We start from the raw sequence: 20300 nt of genomic DNA on the forward strand, positions 1-20300 counted from the left end.
CATGCTTAGAATAGATTACATAGCAGTACCATCCCGAAAAGAGGAGGCGTGCATGCAAACTCACATACTTTCCTCACAATGTCCGTTCCCTATGGTCGTGTACCCATCAGCAATAGTTAACATAGAAAACGAACAATATTCAATCATAATTGCAACAAGATCTAACCCCTCAACCGGGGCGTACCTTATTGGAATAGGTGTCGAAGCACCGCCTGTCCCATCCGAGTATCTTCAGCATGTTGTGGCAGGCAGTAATGGCGGGTAAAAGTGTGTGTAGCCGCCCAGGTAGCCGCCATGCAGATGTCCCCCAGAGGGACTCCAGACCACAGCGCCGTCGACGATGCCGCCGCTCTAGTTGAATGAGCTCTTGGGCGTCGCAGAAGAGGCTTACCAGCCTTGGAATGGCAGTACGAAATGGTAGACGATACCCATCTCGACAGTCCTTGCTTTGAAATAGCTTTGCCTTTAGCACCCAAACCATAGGCCACAAACAATTGCCTCGTTGTCCTGAAAGGTTGCGTGCGATGCAGATAAAACTTGAGCCCTTTTCACGTCTAATGTGTGTAACGTGCGCTCCGCTCCCGAGCATGGCTCTGGAAAAAACGTAGGTAAGACAATAGAAGAATGTTTATGGAACACTGAAGGAGCTTTCGGTATGAACTGTGGGTTAGTGGCAAGGACCACCTTGTTCTTGAAAAATCTTAAGTATGGTGGGTCTACCATTAGAGCTTGGATTTCCGAAATACGTCGGGCTGAAGTGATGGCCACCAGGAAGGCCAATTTCCACGACAAAAACTTTAGAGACGATGATGACATTGGTTCAAAAGGAGGTTTCATAAGAGACGCTAACACCAGATTGAGGCTCCACACCGGAGGAAATCTCTTCTCGGGAGGGACACTCCTAAACAGACCCTTAAGGAAGTGCTTAATCAGGCGGTCGCTGAATAATGGTGCGGAATGTCGTTGACGTGTAAACCTGGAGATGGCGGCCAGGTGTACTTTTATCGACGACACCGATAAGCCCTTTTGAGCTAAGAACAGTAAGTATGGAAGGAGCTGTTCCGGCGTAATCGACTGCGGAACCAGACCTGGGTGATCCCCACACCACTGACAGAAACTCCTCCATTTGTACGAGTATGAAGTGTTTGTGGAAGGTGCTCTTGCCGCTTGCAGAATACCACGACACTCCTCCGGAATCGTTAGCTGACCAAATTCGGCGAAGTCAGGAGCCAGGCCGTCAACTTGAGGCTGTCCGGGTCGTGATGCCAAACAATAACCTCCTGTCGAGACAGAAGGTTGGGGATCTTCCTGAACCTCATTGGCTCCGCCGCCGCCATGTGTAGCAGGTCTGAAAACCACACCTGTCTGGCCCAATACGGGGCCACCAGAATCACCCGACATGGGTACTTGAGTATCCATTGCAAAGTCCTGCGGATAAGAGGAAACGGAGGGAATGCGTACAGGAATTTGTTCATCCATGGGAAGGAGAACGCATCCCCCAGTGAGCCCTGCTGAGGCCACCTGCTTGCATACTGCGGGCATTTCCTGTTGTCCTTCGTCGCGAACAGATCGATGGAAGGATGTCCCCACTTCTTGAATACATGTTGTAGTTGCTGGTCGTTCAGCACCCATTCGTGAACTTCGTTCATTTCCCTGCTGAGGGCATCGGCCTCCACATTTCTCACACCTGGCAGGTGGAACGCCAAGATTTGCATGTTGTGTTGCAGGGCCCAATGCCAGATTTTCTGTGCCTCCATCGACAGGGACCTGGAACGTGTTCCTCCTTGTTTCCGTAGGTAAAACATTGTAGTCGTGTTGTCCGTCATGACACGCACCACGGAGTCTCTCAATTGAGGAAGAAAAGATTTTAGAGCCCACCGCACTGCTCTCAGTTCTAGCAGGTTGATATGCAGGGAGGACTCTTGTAACGACCACCGGCCTTGTACCTGTAACGTATCCAGATGAGCTCCCCATCCGCTCAGCGATGCATCCGTCACCACCGTCTTCTGGAACTCCGGTTCCACCAGAGGCATTCCTTTCGTTAAATGAGTAGAAGCTCTCCACCAACAGAGTGCCTGTACCAGTTGTTCGTCGATGATCAGTCTGTCGGACCAGCGACTTTGGCTCTGCGCCCAACGGTCCGCTAGAAATTCCTGGCAAGGCCTCATAAACAGACGGCAGTTGTTTATCAACGGAATGCAGGATGACATGGTCCCTAGCAGGGACATGTATTTGCGCACCGACACCCTGGTACCGCATCTCCATTCCGACGCCTTGCTTTGTAGCTTCTGTATCCTTTCGCTGGATGGTCTTACAAGGCTTGTGTGCGTATGAAACTCCGCTCCTAGAAAGACCAAGGTCCTCGAAGGCTCTACGGAGGACTTGCTGAAGTTTATCGCGAAGCCCAGTTCCTGTAAGAGGGACATCGTGGCCCCCAGACTGTTTCGTGTTTGTTCCATGGACGAACCTCTGACCAGCCAGTCGTCTAGATAGGGATAGACATGGTGACCGTCCTTCCTTAAATGGGCCACTATAGGGGCCAAACACTTGGTGAACGTCCTGGGGGAGGACTTGAGACCGAACGGGAGGACCTTGAACTGAAAATGCTTTCGCCCGACGACGAATCTTAAATATCTCCTGTGTCGTGGACGTATTGGGATATGAAAATATGCGTCCTGAAGGTCTAGCGACGACAGATAATCCATGGGTTGCACTGACCTGATCACCTCCTGGAGCTTTAGCATTTTGAATTGGAAGCTCTTTAGCCATTTGTTGAGTACCCTCAGGTCGAGAATGGGCCTCCATTTTCCATTTGGCTTCTTGACAACGAAGAACCGGGAATAAACCCCTTGTCCTTCCTGTGCCACAGGAACCCGTTCTACCGCTCCTTTTTGTAGCATAAGCGCCACCTCTTGTATTAGAACTCGAAGGTGGGGCTGGGCCGAAAACACTGGCGGAAGACTTGGAGGCTTGTTTTTGAATTGCAGCGCATGACCCATGCGAATCGTGTTCAGAACCCATCGATCTGTGGTGATGCATTTCCATTGGTCGATATGATGAGACTCGACCCCCCAGGACGTTCCGAAGGCCGTCATTGGTTGCTGGTTTGCTTGCCCTTCGTCGACGAGGGACCCGAGCCGCGTCGTCTGGAGGCTTGATAATCTCTGCCTCTACGTGCCGACTGGGATGCACGTCTGTAACCTTGTGAGGAGTATGAGGGCCTGTTAAATCCACGGTCCCTAGAGGCTCCAAAGCGGGAGTTTCCGGAAGCACCCCTGAAGGGGCGAAAAGAGCGAAAACTTCTACCTGTCTGGAGGGCGCCGAGAGACCTAGCGGTATCCGTGTCTTCTTTCATCCCCTTCAAGGCTTCATCTACCTTGTCTCCAAACAGATTTTCTCCTTCGCATGGCATGTCTAGGACTTTGTACTGGACTTCAGGTCTGAAAGTAGTACATTTGAGCCACGCTTGTCGACGCAGTACTACGCCATGATTGATTTGTTTGAAACCAGCCTCTGCTAGGTCCACCGCAATATTAATAGCGTGGTTCGAGGCCTCCTCACCATCTCGTACTAGCAACATGGCTGCTTTTCGATGTTCTTCCGGCAAATGTTCTAGGATAGGGGCTATTTTATGCCACATCTCCCTATCGTATCGTGATACAATCGCCAAGGAGTTGGCTGCTCTTACCGTCGTGGCGCCGACTGAGAGCACCTTTTTTCCAAAGGCGTCCTGCCTCCTGGCCTCGCTTTCTGGTGGGGTTGAACATTTTTGCTGTACTCTGGCCTTCCTAGCCGCTGCCGCCGATACCACAGAGTCTGACAGAGGCTGTGATGTCAGACATTTTGGAGTGGACTCCGGAGCTTTAAACTTTTTCTCAGTACGCCCCTTAATAGCCGGTTCCGAGAACGGATGACGCATCGTCTTGAGGCCTTCTTGCCACACGTGGTCCAGGATTGGGATGGCAAATACCGATTTCCTCCTTTGACCCATGTGATCAAAAAGAAAACAGTCTTTCTTTTGCTCCTCAGGAATTAGGCCGAACTCGGAACACGCCTTTCCCATCATTGCATGGAAGGCTCCCACATCATCCGGAGGAGATGGTTGTGCCTGGCTCCTCGTAGACTCTACCTCTACATCCGAATTCCATGTTGGGTCTCTCGACGGTGACAGGGAAATATCCGACCCTGAGTCACCTCGTATAGAATCGGAATCCGATAGCTCACCCTCCTCCTGCGCTCGAGGACGATCCTTCACCGCCTGGGAGGCCGACGGGCTTCTGGTCGTCGAGCGAGCTGCTTGAGCTTGTTCGTCGACGGAAGGTGCAGAAAACATCAACGATGAAGTGCCAGGCTGAGGGATCTGCGTATCCAGACGCTGCAGGAGCTTCTGAAGTGTATTAAGCACATCCAGAGACAAAACCGTCTGGGGGGTCAGCAACGTCGAGGATAGAGGGGCCACACCCCCGCTCGCACTCATCGTCGACGTATTGGAAGGCCGTAAGCCCAAGTCCGACGGCTGCATAACCATGCATTCTCCGTCCACCGACGACACCGACAAGGCCGTGTCTGGCTGCAGTAGGACCTGAGGGGGGGCCGGGTCACAGACCTCTGGCTGCCAGGCCATAGATTGAGTCACCGTCGACGAAGGAATCCCCACCGCTGCTGCCTGAATAGTAATAGGCATCGTCAGCGACACCAGGGACGACGAGCAAGTAGCCGGCACCGAGCCTTTAGACTTCGTAGCTGATTTCGTTGCCGACTTCCCTGCTGAAGAGTCTCGACTCACGGAAGACCTAGGACGGTCCCCTGAGGAGGATTTTGATGCCGCTTGCCTCTCCGTCTTAGAGGATGAGGAGGAGGAGGACTTTTTGTGTGATGAGGAAGACCCTGCATGCTTCTCCGTCTGCTTGTCCGCAGGGCGTTTTTCGACAGGCCCCACGTTCTTCGAGGGAGGTTCCGACTTGCTCCTGGAGGCCGTGGAGCCAACTTCTGATGCCGGATAGGCACCCGCTCCGTCGTTAAGCCAGTCGACCAACCTCCTTTTTCGGTCTTTAAGGGTTTTTTGGGAGAAACCCTGGCATATCTCACATGTGTCCGCCGTGTGGTGCGGGTGGAGACAGTAGATACAATCCATGTGGGCATCACCTTCATAGACTTTTTTGAGTCCACATGTCGCACAAGGACGAAATAAAGCTTTTCCGGACATATTTTTTCCAGAATGTAACGTCGCCGAAGCGAAAATACAACCTAATTTCGACTAGCAGTAACCGCGAGGATCCCACTACTTTGAAAGACGGTTGAAATCTGAGGGAGCGCGGGGGCGGGTCCTGTATTTATATCATGGCGTCCTGACGGCGCGGGCACGCATGATACAAAACGAGGTGGATAGGACGTATAGCGTCGAAAAAGTTTTCCTACGGGAAAGGGTCTATATAATGTACCGGGGATTCCCAGCCTGACGACTGGGAATATTCTAAGCATGTGAATCCATGAAAGATCCAATGCTGGAGAAGTTTTGTAAACAGAAAAAAATGGAGGAATGCTTTTTATGGGGGCTGTGGGGCACCCCAAAGGGTTTGGGAAGTTTCTAATGGGATAGGGCATGGACACCACCCTCCCATAGCCGCAATGGAGTGGGTACCATGTCATGCAGCCCTCCCTGGGACCAGATATCTGCTCCTAGGAATGGATGCCTGAGCCCAGGGAGGAGTGCAGGACAGCCTCCCCCCTCCATTATCTGCCCCTGGGGAGGGCTACATGAGATGGGCCGCCCCTCCAATTTGGCCATGTGTGGGTTCCCACAGGTGTCCTCTTTTGGAAAATGCATGGGGTTCCCTGTTTTCATTGCTGGCTTCGACACCCTAGGCCCAAATCTGTAGGTTGCCCACATGAACAAAATGGGCAGTGGCGAAAGGCTTGGGGTTACCAGTGGGTTACCCTTTTGCACCCCCGGTAGGTGCACCCACACATGTGAGGTACTGTTTTCATCGGGACATGTGTGGGGACGCGAGAAGGTAGGCCACGTGTTGTTGGCGGTGTGTTTTGGTGGGTGGCCAGAGCGAAATGTCAGAATTGTCTGCATTTCCAGCCAATTTCAGAGACATTTCCCTGTGTCTACTCATCGAAACACGTCGCCAACAGATATCATACCTTCTCGCGTTCCCACAGGAGTCCCAACGAAAAAGGTACCTCACATGGGTGGGTGCACCTACCGGGGGCGCAAAAGGAAAAGGGTAACCCGCTGGTAACCCCAAGCCTTTCGCCACAGCACAATTTGTTCATGTGGGCAACCTACAGATTTGGGCCTAGGGTGTCGCAGCCAGCAAGGAAAAAAGGGAAGCCCATGCATTTCCCAAAATAGGACACCCGTGGGAATGCGCAGAGGTCGGACTTGCGCGAAGCGGGCCAGAATTTATTACCCAGAACCCCAGACAAAGTGAACATTGTGTTTTTTCCCCACCAAATATCACACTTTGTCGGGGATTGTGGCTAATAAAAAGTGGGCCAATTTGTGCAAGGCAGTCCTCTGGATTCCCGCGGGTGTCCTCTTTTGGGAAATGCATGGGGTTCCCCGTTTCCCTTGCTGGCTTCGACACCCTAGGCCCAAATCTGTAGGTTGCTCACATGAACAAAATGGGCAGTGGCCGAAAGGCTTGGGGTTCCCAGTGGGTTACCCTTTTCCTTTTGTGCCCCCACACAAGTGAGGTACCGTTTTAATCGGGACACCTGTGGGAACGCGGGACGGTAGGCCATGTGTTGTTGGGGGCGTGTTTCGATGGGTGAGCCGAGCGAAATATGCGGAAAATGCGTTTTTTTCCCCACATTTCGGACTTTGCAGGGGTGTCTTGGTAATAAATTGTGGGGCGATTTGCGCAAATCATACCTCTGCGGATTCCCACGGGTGTCCTCTTTTCGGAAATGCATGGGGTTCCCAGTTTTCCCTGGTGGCTTGGACACCCGAGGCCCATATCTGTATGTTGTGCCGGTCGGCAGAGCGTCTCAAATTCCGGTCTGAAAACAGACTTGGGGTTACTTGTGTTTTAGGCTTTCCCCTTGGCGGCCAGGTAGGTGCACCCACACATGTGAGGTACTGTTTTCATCGGGACAACTGTGGGAACGCGGGACGGTAGGCCATGTGTTGTGTTTGTGTGGTTTTCATAACGTTTTGACCCATTTGCTGGTGGCCTTTCTCACACAACCCTTTCAGTTCCCAAATGTGACCTACATTTAGTCGCTGCTTTAGGCACCATACACTTTTGTAACCTGCACAAGTCACCTACCCTTGAAAAGGTCTGCCTGTGCTCTTTCAGAAAATGTATGCTTGCCGTTCCTCATCACATTGGTTTTCCCGATTTACACATGCTAAGTGCGTCTGTTCAGGCCGTGAGTGTAAAACTCCTGTGTACCATGGCTCAGTGTTTGGCTTGTGGTATTGCTTGTTCTGTAAAACACTACAAAACATGTGTGCTCTCCTAACTGCAAGAGTCGGGGGAATGTAGCGGAGCATTGCTTTTCTCAAAATTCATAGAAGCCATTGCCGTACCAAGCCAACCATGTCCAACACATACCTTTTTTTCGGTCATTTTCCCGCTTTTCCCCCAATCTATGGCAGTTTCCCCTACCTAGTTGTTGCCTGATCTACGCAAATCAACCCTTCCGAAACTTGGAATTCTGTCTACTTTTCAGAAATACTTGCCTTTCTGTCCTCCAATTCGGCTTTCCTACCCTTTTCTTCCATTCCGTCCATGCATGTCCAATTGGCAAAAATGGCCAAAATTGCCTACCTCTCACAAAACGGTTGATAACCACATCAAAATTTTTTTTTTCGTTTCCACTCAACCTGTTCTTGAAAGCCAGGAAATTGGGGAATTCAGCACAGCAAACCATTCGTTCCTACCTCTTGAAAGGAAAAAACCACAGGCTTCTTTGTGCATCATTTTATTGGCATTTTTTGGAAAAAACCAACATCTTCGCCCTTTTTGCTTATTTTCTCTCACCCCCCTACAGCAACCTAGGATACCTGGGTGGCGTTACGACTGCCTACATGTGGGCAAAAAAGGAGGTAAATTTGGCCGGGATACCTCATGTAACAAAGAAGTTACAAGCCATTGAATGGCCACATACCGAAATCACCAAAAAAGGCCCTGGCACTGGGGAGAAATACCCATGGCACTTAAGGGGTTAAACGCAGGCGTACAATTTTACTTTCATTTATCATCAGGTGATTATAATCAGTCTAGTCCCAAAATTTGCACGGACGCTGCAGACCAATTGGCGTATGATCATAAAGCATAAATTAATCTGCGTATGCAGTCCAGCTTATTTTAACTCCTACCACCAGTGGAGCAAAAGCACCGTCTTCCAACACCTCTTTGGCATCTGAAACAAAGATTAAAAATAGTTGGGGTAAACACACACCCCTATAGCAGACCATTTGGAGCATCAATTGAAGCAGAAAGGCAGCCCTGATTATTTAATAGGACCTGAAGTTTTGACACCTCATGTAAGTGAATTAATATGGAGAGTAGAGCCAGAGGCATAACCAGTCGATTTAGCTTTCCCCAAAGTATTGTTCTCTCCACCCATATCCAAAGCCATTGACAAATCGATGGAGGCATTATAAATCGGAACTGCCTCCTTCCTCCAGGTTTTCACCTGCATAACATTCAACAGTAGGCCCCGAAGATCCGTCCCCGAACGTTTTCAGAACCCAAATTGAAATCTGGACAGAATGTTATTAGTATTAAACCAGGCTTGGCTGTAGTTCAAGATAATGCCTCAGAAAATATATGTTTGAGTCCGCGACCAGTAGAGCAATCTGGCTATAATTGTTTTGGACAAGACCTATCGCCCTTCTGATATATAGGGACAACATATGAGAGATGACAAGTTAAAGGGATTGTGCAAGTCCTGTCAAGGTCTTTAAACACCTGTTACAAGGCAGCTTATTGTGCCTTAATCTTGTTCTTCCATCTATTATTAATCTTCTTTCTTAATGCCAATTTCTCCCACAAGGGAAGGTCACTTTTAGACAATAGTCCCTTTCGATCTCTTATTTTTAATATTTCTCATCACCAAATTGTGAATATGAGGATGTTTATGCCTGTCCCTGCCTTGTTTAGGCGAGCTTGCTGTATAACTAATAACATTTCCGACATAATGGGAAAAGGTGTCTTTAGTATAATAGATGTTTTTTCCCATAGTTTGAGGTATTAAAATCGGAAAGAAAAACTGCATTCGTCTTCTCCTCATTTCCCTTATGCCAGACTATTCTTGATTTTGCCATATTTGTAGATTGGTTTGGCAACAAGGTTCGGCAATTCTTCCCCAGGTCCCTGCAAATTTCATCTTTAAGATCTTATGGTCACTACACTTTGCGCTCAGTAGTTTATATTCCGTTGCCAAGTCCATAATTGAATCAAAGGCAAAAATGTAATCAATAACGCTAGTTTGAGCCCCTCTAAACCAAGTTGAGTGATCCTCCTTACTGTTCAGAAGTTCCCTAGTATTATGTAAGCCCCATGACTCTAAAACAATTTCCCCAAAAGCAGCCATGCAAGTCTTTCCCCCCCCCCCCCCGATAGAATGCTTCTGTCCCCATTCTGCCCCCTAGGGGCACTCCAATATCATCTCTGGGGATTTCGACATTGACATCTCCTACAATCAGGATCATCATATTTGCAGATATTTCTTGGCATTCTAGCATACAATCCACCAACTGTTTTAATGCTTCTTGAATATTCAACTTCAGACTCCAATATATATCAACAAGAGATTGCACTGCCCAATAAAGAAGCTGCATTCAACCCGGATTAATAGTAACAGGCACCAGTGATGTAACCTAAACATTTTTATGATACTGGGGCCAATATTCACTTCCACTGCCGTTAGCAGGCCCCCTGACAGGCCCTTTTTAGCAAGAATTGAGTACACAATAAATCCGTCCAATACATAATGTGAGGTAAAACAAGTCTCCTGTTGACAAGTAATATAGCACCTGTTTACAATGGAACATATGTCTGGAGAGTTTTTCAAGAAACAATTGCCCCTGTAATTCCAGCTTACCAGAACCAAATTTCTCATGCTATTAACTATTGGGCTTCAAACCCTACAGTTGTGAGATAGAATCCTGCAATGTTAATGCCAACCATCTAAGATTAGGTTCACCAAAACGACCACTAACATTGTTCTGAGTATTCGAGGGCATAGCGTTATCAACATTTACCCCCTACATTCTTGTATGTTGACCCCCCTAATCCATCACCACATTCTCCAAGTCATACCCAAATTTATGAAATGCACCAATTTCTTTTAGAACTACAACCACAATTTTACGTTAATAAAAAAACACCCGTACATAGTCATATCTGGTGGGGTGAACAAAATCAATGAGTTTTTTTTATCACCCGTAGTAATTAGGGATAGGCTTGAAATTTCCCAAAACAGGGCCAAAACCGCAGGTTGATTTAAAGAAACTGGCCCACCATGAGAGAAGAGATGGTGCATCAGAATACTCAGATTTTCAAAACACTGAGGAGGCCGAAGATTGATCTCTTCAGTCCCAGTAGCATAGAGGCCATTTGTAGACCTCCCCGACATTTGACTCACATGGCCAGGTTCAATCTCCTGAAGAGACCCCACAGCTTGCACATCTGGTTTATCTTTATTATCAACACCTGTGTTTTCACTATTGGACTTGGTGTGCCTAGTATGGTCACTCATGGACACCTTCACATCTTTACACACTTCATTCATTACCGAAGTTTGCACCATTTTTTTTCTTTGGCACAGAGTCCTCATTAATTAGCTGTACATGATCATGTTCATCCAGCATCAGTTTGATTATCCTTATGACCCATTCCATCATCATACCCCCCTCCGGAATACTCTTGGCAGGCTCTTTAGTTACCTCGCAAAGTATAGGGAATAAAACTTGGACATCCATAGCGCCCCTGATGTATTGGTGATTCAAATGTCTTTTTCACCCAGGACCGTTTCATTGTAGTCTCTCTCCATGGGGGCACTGTTGCGCAGCAGACCAAGATGGCCGCTGCCTGAAAAAGCTCCGGCAACGGCTGATGGCAAAATCCTTAAATATCCTGTTTTGTTTCCACCCAAGCCCCGAACAACTGCTGGCGAAGATAAAGAGTAACGTGAACCCCCGGAAAGATTTGTGAAGGAAGTCGCTTCTCCGCAAAGCAGAACGCTGTGATAGACTTTGCGACCTGAGTGAGGGGAGTGGGGTAGGGGCAACCTGTGGCATGGAGGCAGCCGCGTCACTGGAAGAGGCGGTTCTGCCTGGCTACCTGTGGAGACGTGAGCGGCACGGACCATACCGCTGGCATCGCGGACTGGGACACCTCTGCCGAAGTCGCCTGGGGGACCGCTGGCTGGGCACTGCTGCCAAGATTGTGCGCCAGCGAGCGGACGTGCCTGGGCCCAAAACGGCAGATGTTACTACGGCGGCAGGTGAGAGCTTAAGCTTTGGTGCCCTCCCGGCACGGCTAGACTGTCAGTTGTCCCAGACTGTGTGCGGGCCCTGCTGGTGGATTGGGGGTACTGGGGCCCCGGGTCGCGACAGGTGCTGGTCTTCCCTCCCCCACCCCCCCGGCTTGGCCTGGTACTGGACTGCGCCCCCGTGTTGCCATCCTGGAAGGGGGTGCGCCGCGGCACCTGGGCCGAGTGCAGACTAGCGGGCCCTCGGTCCTGAGCAGCACGAGGAAGAGCTGCGGGTGGTGGAGCGCTGCGTCTAGCTGGCCTGAGGGACACCGGCTTCTCAAGTGGGAGGAAGTGTTTAGCAGCAGCGTGGCCTATTATGCACGCGAGCTGGGATATCTATGTGGGAATCAGGCGGCATTAGTGGCACATCCACGAAGACACGTGAAGGTGGAATCAGTGGCTTTAGGGGCATCTCTCTATAAGAGGTAGCATCACTCGCACACTTGGCAACCTACCAGCAAGTCGTGGCAGGACGACCTCTGTGTTGACCAATGTGACTTTGATCATCTGCATAAAGGCATATGCGGAAAGCCTATGCTGCAGTGCCCGGCTAATCCATATGCCCCATTTGTTATAGGTGTGGCTATGGTTCCCTGGACACTACTCTGTCTTTATTGAAATTGACGAGTACTTCTCCTAGACCTGAGTGAGAGTGCTCATCATAAGCAGGGAACACTTCCTCAGGACAAACTTGACGCGTGCTCTCAACAAGCTCCATGATTACTTACCTGCTCTCCTAAAATCAGGCCCCCACTGATACTCACTTGAATCTCCTGCTGTCTAGAACTGTGTTTAAGGGTGGGGGCGCCTCTACTGCCCAACGTATTGAACAAGCGGTCCTTTGTGGGTAGGCTGGGCCGGTGTGAGACTGAGCGGGGGACTGCGCACTTGTAGACACCGTCTGGGCTGAACATTTGGCTCGGATTCTTCCCTCTTGGGGTTCTATGGGCAATCGGAAGAAGCAAGAAAGGATGGAGCAGTTTGCCAGTCCGGAGCAGACTCCGCTCCAGGCAGCGGCCTTGCAGGCTCCGATTGCGGAGCAGATGGATATTGCGGCCCTGAATCAGACGTTGCTACCGCTGAAGATACGCTCTGAGTCCAAATAGACGCCCTAACTTATAAAGTCGATGTGTCGGCAGTACAAATTGAAATATATGTATATGGTGGAGCGGGCGCATCGGTCATAGGTCCCCAGGCCGCCGCCAGGCACTCCAGAGCACCCCATCATTGCAAGAAGGATTGTTTGCTATAGGGACATGGACTCCATACTACGAGCAGCGAGGGAGAAGAACGAATTTAAATGGGAGGGATACACTATACGTCTATTTCCTGACTTCAGCGCGACAGTCCAAGACCAAAGGAAGACTTTTCAGATTGCTAAAAACATCCTCCGGAGCAATGGGGTAAAATACGTTATGATATTTCCAGCCAAGCTCCGGGTGCAGCATAAAGGGTCAGCGATTTTCTTTACAGCTCCAGATGCAGCGGAGCAATTTGCCAGGAATCTACCCGAGCCAGGAGGGTCCCCACGGCATCCTTCTTGATGTAGCACTAATATCCTTGAAGAGAAGAGCTGAAAAACGTGACTGCTCCAGGATATATGGGCGGTGGGCGACGAGGGGGGGGGGGGGGGGATGAAGCAGATTGTGTCAGCCGTGGCCATATGGAGCGCTAGTGCTGCCCTCAAGAGACCCCGGTTGCTGCTGGTTCTGCAGTATAGTTTAGTGGAGGTTCTTTTTTTTTATTCCACCATGGTTGGGGGGGGTGCGGGGGGAGTGCAGGGAGCCGGTAGGTTATGGTTGCTGGCATGGGTGGGAGTGGAGGTTTGGGGGGAGGGGAGGAGGATGGGAGGTGAGATACTTACAGATGTTTGGGAATGCATTTGGAGTATTGATGCATCGTTTCACACGTTGTGCCTTAATTGCTAACACCAGAAGGTTTTGGTCCCTTAATATTGCGTATAAGGCTGATAAGGGGACGGCGGGTGTCATTGCATTTGGTGTTCTATGGCTGCCCCGGGGATGAGTGAAGGTCAAGGCCAGCAGCTTACAATAATGACGTGGAATGTGAGGGGATTCACAAATAAAAAGAAATCGCCTTATGTTAAGGAGAATTCTCTGTAAAGGCTAATTTCCCAAACCTAGTGAGCCCCCCAGCAGCTTTGCTGGATTTTTGGGGTTTATTTTTTTCTCCTGCTAAGAGTGAGACTCTTTTCCTCCCACTCTTAGACACGATTTGAGGCGTTCCTTTGACTTTGTATGTGTTTTATGGGCTATGGGGTCCTTTACCCCATAGGGCTTCATGTGTTTTTGGTATGTGGGTTACACAGCACCCTCCGTGTCGTAACCCAGGGGTGTCGTAGCGACCCCCAAACATAGACTCCATACCGTGGGACTGACTGTCTCCCAGGGTATGTAAAGTCACCATTGGCTTTACTAGTCTCAAATTGTGAACAGAACCAGTACAAACCATCCTATTGTGGACGTACCGGTCGGGGCAATTAGACTGCCCCGGGGTCTGTTGTTCGAGGGGGCACTGTCTAATCCCCCCGACCGAGTTTTGCCTGGTGGCAGTGGATACTACTTTATAGTCGACCGCAAATATATTCCTATGGGATTTTCCCATTGTTCGAGGCTACCACTTTTTTAATATAGCCTCGAACATACTGCCGGTTTATTAAATTAATATAAATTCACCGGTTGGTATGTTTTGCCGAAACTTGGTTCCAAAATGGCGTTTGTGTTTGCTTCTGTTACTCCAACCCAAGTCGAGCCCTTTGTTCCACTTTTTGGGCGGGCTTCTCCACAGAAGCCTCCAAAAGTGGTGCCACTCTGTCTCGGTACCACAGGGGGTGTGGGAGGGGGTTTAGGCACCCTGGGCTGAGTTGCATCAGCAACTCAAGTCGCACTCTTGTGTGATTGGCCCAAGTGGTGAGCCGCCCGGCTCACCACTTAGCATGTTTGATTGACAGCTAGGCTGAATGAATGGGGGTTTTCTGCATAAAAGCAGGGCTTTGGGGACTGGAACTTCAGAAGTCGCCACAGGACCTAAAGAATCCGAGGAGGGAGAAGCCGAGCCGACCTGCAACGACGACCCCACCGGTGGAGCCCTGCGGAGCCGTCTCACCACTTTTCCTGACGACAGAGGAGATCTCCAGTCCGGAGAGTCTTCTTCTTTTGACTGGTGGTGATAACCAGTTTGCCCGTCTTTTCGCCTTCCTGGACCATCTCGTGGCCGCCTTGCCCGTGCCAAGCACCCTGGCAACCGGAATACCACGGTTTACCACTACCGCGAAGAAAAGGGTGGTACCTTGTAACCGGGAAACTCCGCGGCTGGTTTCTTCCCTGGCAGCGCAGCGACCTTCAGCTTTCCTCCACGTCGAGACCTCCTCTTCCTCTGGACGAAACACCGACTTGCACCCGCTGCCAGAAACTGCCCCCGCTGGAGTGTTCTTCCCACTTTCAGGTACTGTGTCCCGCCTGGCTTCCCTTGCGACAGATCGTTCGGGGTGACAGTAAATCCTCGACTTTCTAACCTGGGCTAGCCTGGGACCTGTTAACTAACTTTTCCTGGCTTGATCTCAATCTTTTGTGAACTTTCTACAAAGACTCTTTGGGCATAACCCCACTGTGAGATCCTGGACACATTTCGCTTGCTCTCTCTAAGAGTGGGTCTGGCATTTGAACTTCCTTGCTCCCCAGTAGACTTTGCCTAACCTGCCTCACTGTGGTTCTTTGAAAAGTATTGAAATTTGTGTGCTTTCATAACTGCCTTTTTCCCCTCCCTTTTTAATAACTTATTAGAGTGCCATTTTATGTTAAGCGCTCACCTCTGTCTGAAAATAAGGGGTGTTTTTCACTAAGACTCGTCTAATAAGTAATCAGGGTTGTATATATATGATAGTGACTGTGTTGAATTTACTTACCTCTTTGTGCTAGTGTAATTTACAAGTGTGTCTTTAATTATATACTTTTGCACCAACGCTCTGGTCAGTGTTTGCTTGTGCTACTGTATCTCTGTACCTATTGTGTATACTCTATATATTGCCTAACTCATCTTGAGAGAAGTCTGACTGCTCAGCCACAGCTACCAGGTAAATCTGGGTGGTACAGACTGCTACCAATTGGGTTTACTGCCAACCACCTGTAGTCCTAAATCTTTTGCAGTGGTCCCTAAGTGAACTACACAGGTTTCTGCCTAACACCTTATAGCTAATTTCAGAAGGAACCATCAGGTTAATGTGCTCTGTCTACAGGAAACACACCTGGCTAAAGATGCAGACCTTCCCAAATTGGCAGACTCGGGCATACACAGGTATTGTTCGTCCTACTCTTCACATGCTAGGGGAGTGGCGATTTACGTACACGGATCCCTTCAGTTTCGACTACACGAACAAATCAAGGATGATGCGGGTAGGTACATACCTCTGTCGGGGGAAATAAGTGGTGTTAAGATCGTACTTATAAATACATATGCCCCTAATGTAGACAGCCCAGACTTTTTTCATCAATGTGCTGGGCACATCCATAAATTCCCAACCTATGAAACACTCTGGACGGGCGACTTCAACTTCGCCCTTACGCTAGATCTGGACAGGTCGACCACACTACAGCAGGCACTCCCACAAGCAGCTAGGGCATGGTCTTACCTTTTTCTCCGGGGTCCACCACAGCTCCTCCAAGATTGATTATATTATGGCGTCCACCACCATCGCTAGGAAGGCCTTGGGGGCTAGGATACTTCTGCGCACTCGCTCACATCATTCACCTGTCTTAGTCCATATTCATAACAGTGAGCTCCCCATCTTCGACCTGGTGGCGTTTTAGGGCTGCGGCACTAGAGCACATGGCCTTCCATACTGGCATTGAGTGAGACATTTAAACATACTTCCAAGCCAACACTGGCTCGGTACCTAGCCAAGGCATAATATGGGAGGCGTTTAACGTGTACGTTAGGGGCTGCTGCATATCGAGAGAAGGGGGGATACTGAAGTCATTGCGGGGGTCTATGCGGAGATTGGAGGGCATTATTCACTGTTAGGACAGTTTTTCTGAAGTCCAACTAAGGGCTTAGTAAAACCATTCTACTGAGGCAGTACAAGACTCCACTATTAGTATAAGGCTGTACCACCTGAGTATAGGGTAGCGTAGAAAGAGCAGCCAGGCTTATTTTAGGAGGGAGAGAGGGCAGTAGATCCGGTACAAGTGAAATTGTAATACAAATGATCCAAAGAAACACTGAAATACTATGTATTGTAAAAATAAAGGTTTTATTTAAATACAGGTAGGCCCAGATAAATATAGGGGTTAAGTAAGTACTAACATTATATGAAATCACAATATAAAACACAAAACTATACTTGAAAGTACACAGACCCAAGTATAGATCTTATTTGGAACACCTAACAGTAGTTCTAGGGCAGTCAAAACCTTGTTATATACATTTAGTATAGGTCAATCCTATTCTTTGGGAGTAAAAGACCAATGGTTACTTTCAGATAACTTTTGGTAATACAAGGGCAGTAGGCCCTTCGTTGTATAGAGACTCTTGGAATAAATCAGAGTCAACTGGACAATATACTTTTTGGTGAATAGTGAAATACTTATTCTAGGTGCAGTAGAAACCTATAACCACTTGTCATAACACATAGTTATACCAGGTGAGTAAAACCTAAGGATGTAATATACAGTTAGATGCTTTGGAAATCAGGGAACCCCAGATTGAGGTAAGCAATAACTGACACCTTGTGTTAGCTGTGTGCCATCCAAAACAAGTTAAGTAAAACCCACATACTTTAACTTCACAATAAATGGGAAAGTAAAACCCAATGTCACACTTTACTGAATAGTTATTCTGGGAAGGCAACAACCTAATATAGACTTATTAAGGACAGGCTAGCAGCAAGTCAGGGGAAGCAAGACCCAGTTAGGGGGACACTCATACAGTTATCCTAACAGGACTAACCTGATGATACCAACAGTTGGAGGACACTCATACAATTACCCTTCAGGAATAATCTGGTGAAACCAACACATTACTTTTGTAAAGAGGCACAACCTAATCACAGAGTAAAATACCTTTACATCTACTTTCTTTTAGACTGGTAAAACAGTGGCTAAGGAAGAAAAGATGTTAACCATACTTTTAAGAATAGTGCATCACACATTCAAGATCAGTAAAAACATTTCTAACTGTTCACTCTGAGAAGAACAAGTTACTTACCAACTGGTAACGTTCTTTCGATTGGATATTCCTCCAACGTATTCCTCAGCTTAGATGTATTCCATCCAGCTTTGCTGTCTTCAGAAATTATTTCGGCAGAGGGCGCTGTGCGTTGATGTCGTCGAGTCGATGGTCCTTCGAAGGCCTCCGTCGAGGGTGACGTCATCGGGTGTATAAATAGCACGCGCAGCGCCCGTTGGCCTCAGTTCTGTTATTCCCCCTTTTTTGTCTGTGACCTTGTACTGTATAGATTGTGCTGGCAGACCGGTATCAGCCTTGTGAGATTTGAGATGGCAATAATCCGGAAAAATCTACAGAGGGGTAGGCTGGGAGGGCGATGAGGAATACGTTGGAGGAACATCCAATCGAAAGAAAGTTACCAGTTGGTAAGTAACGTGTTCTTCAAGTGGATGGTGTTCTCCAACGTATTCCTCATCTTAGATAGACTCGCAAAGCAGTATTTTGTACATTTTCGCTGGAGGAGGGGGCAGATTTTTTTTTATATTTGCCTTTATATGGCAGAATAAAGCACTGCTTTTCCAAAAGTTAGCTCCCTAGACTGGGAAGCATCCGGGTTATAGAATTTTGAAAAGGTGTGTAGCGAAGACCAAGTTGCTGCATCTCAAAAGGACCTTAATGGAACACCTCTTTGAAGGGCCGTGGAGGAGGCGATGCCTCTAGTGGAATGAGCCCTTAACCCTTCCAGAGGGTCTTTCTGAGCTAGTCTGTAGCATTCTGAAATGCAAAATACAATCCAGCGTGAAATTGTCTGTTTTGTTACCGATTGACCCAGTTTCCTTCCTGTGTAACCTATAAACAGCTGGTTGTCCACTCTAAGTCTGGAAAGTCTAGAGATGTAAAAGCTTAAAGCTCTTTTCGGATCCAACCTGTGTAATCTTTCCTCCTCCTTCGAAGGATGGGGTGGAGGATAGAATGCGGGTAAAACTATCTTCCGACTTAAATGAAAATCAGATGAACAAGTTACTTTCTTACCTGGTAACCTTCTTTCGATGGGATGGTCCGACGACGTATTCCATATCTATGACATGTAATCACCACAGCTGCGCTGCTTTGGAAACTTTTTTCGGCGTCTGCGTGCTGCGTCGATGACGTCGATGCGCCGTCGTCGAGGACCTCCTCCACTGACGTCCGACGTCATCCGATGTGATAAGTAGGACGCACGACGCCCGTAGCCTCAGTTGTAGTTTTTTCCCCCAGAACGTGTGACATTAGTCAACTGCCAGTCAGACACAAAGCCTTGCGGAACGTAAGCTGCAATCGCAAAAGAAATTCTGCAGCGGGGAAGGCAGGGCGGGAGCGACATGGAATACGTCGTCGGACCATCCCATCGAAAGAACGTTACCAGGTAAGAAAGTAACTTGTTCTTCGAGGGGATTGGGTCCTCCAACGTATTCCATATCTATGACATACTCCCAAAGCAGTACCAGAGCAAGGAGGAGGGAAAGAATTTAGAATCAAAATTTAGAATAGCCAATCAAATAGCAGAGCAAAGGACCGCCTTGCCAAAGGCCAGATCCTGTCCTCGGATGGAATCGAGGGAATAGTGACGTACAAATGTATGTACTGAAGCCCAGGTGGCTGCATCACAGATGTTGCGAATAGGAACACCCCTCTGCAGGGCAGTAGATGCAGCCATACCCCTGGTAGAATGGGCCCGGAAGCCAGCCGGTGGCTCCTTACCCGCCAAGCGGTAACACTCCAAGATGGCCAAAATAATCCAGCGAGACAGTCTGTTTCGTCACAGCTTGCCCCAAACGCTTTCCAGCGTAACCAATAAAGAGTTGATCGTCCACTCTGTCCCGGGACATGCGTGAAACATAAAAGCTTAAAGCTCTCCTAGGATCAAACCTATGGAGCCTCTCCTCTTCCTTACCAGGATGCGGAGGATAGGATGCCGGAAGAACAACCTTCTGGGCCAAATGAAATTCCATAACTACCTTCGGAAGAAAAGGACGACGAACTCTAAGGACAACCTTGTCCTTGTGAAATACAGTGAAGGGTGGCTTAACTGAAAGTGCCTGTAACTCACTCACTCTGCGAGCGGAAGTAACCGCAACTAAAAACACAGTTTTCAGAGTTAACAGCCTCAAAGGGCAAGAATGTAAAGGCTCAAACGGAGCACCCATAAGAAACTTAAGAACAAGGTTTAAATCCCAACCGGGCACCAGGAAAGGTGACGGAGGGAACACATTAGTGAGCCCTTTCAGAAACTGTGAAATTAAAGGGATTTTAAAGTAAGAGCACTCTTCAGACGAGCGCTTAAAGATGGACAGCGCCGCCAGGTAACCTTTAATGGTACCCACTTGCAAGCCACTGCGGGCTAAAGAAAGTAAAAAGTACAGAACCATGGGGATGTCACATGCAAAAGGATCCACATTCTGAACACTGCACCAGTCGCAGAACTTACGCCAACGGCAACGGTACAGGGACTTTGTTGCTGGCCTTCGGGCCGAAAGCAACACCTCCATCACGTCTTCAGGGAGGTCCCAATCCTTATACCTCAACCTTTCAGAAGCCAAGCGTGAAGGTTGAGGGATCTGACCTCTGGATGGAGAACC

General features: G+C 48.7%; 1 protein-coding gene across 5 annotated transcripts in view; it reads right to left on the reverse strand.

Annotated features, from left to right (window-relative positions):
• LARP4B (La ribonucleoprotein 4B) overlaps positions 1–20300 on the reverse strand; it is a 2592412-nt gene that overhangs the window by 2098567 nt on the left and 473545 nt on the right. The gene's annotated exons all lie outside the window — the stretch shown is intronic.

This window comes from Ambystoma mexicanum, chromosome 2q, assembly GCF_040938575.1.
Source record: "Ambystoma mexicanum isolate Mex_15411 chromosome 2q, UKY_AmexF1_1, whole genome shotgun sequence".
Lineage (NCBI taxonomy): Eukaryota > Metazoa > Chordata > Amphibia > Caudata > Ambystomatidae > Ambystoma > Ambystoma mexicanum.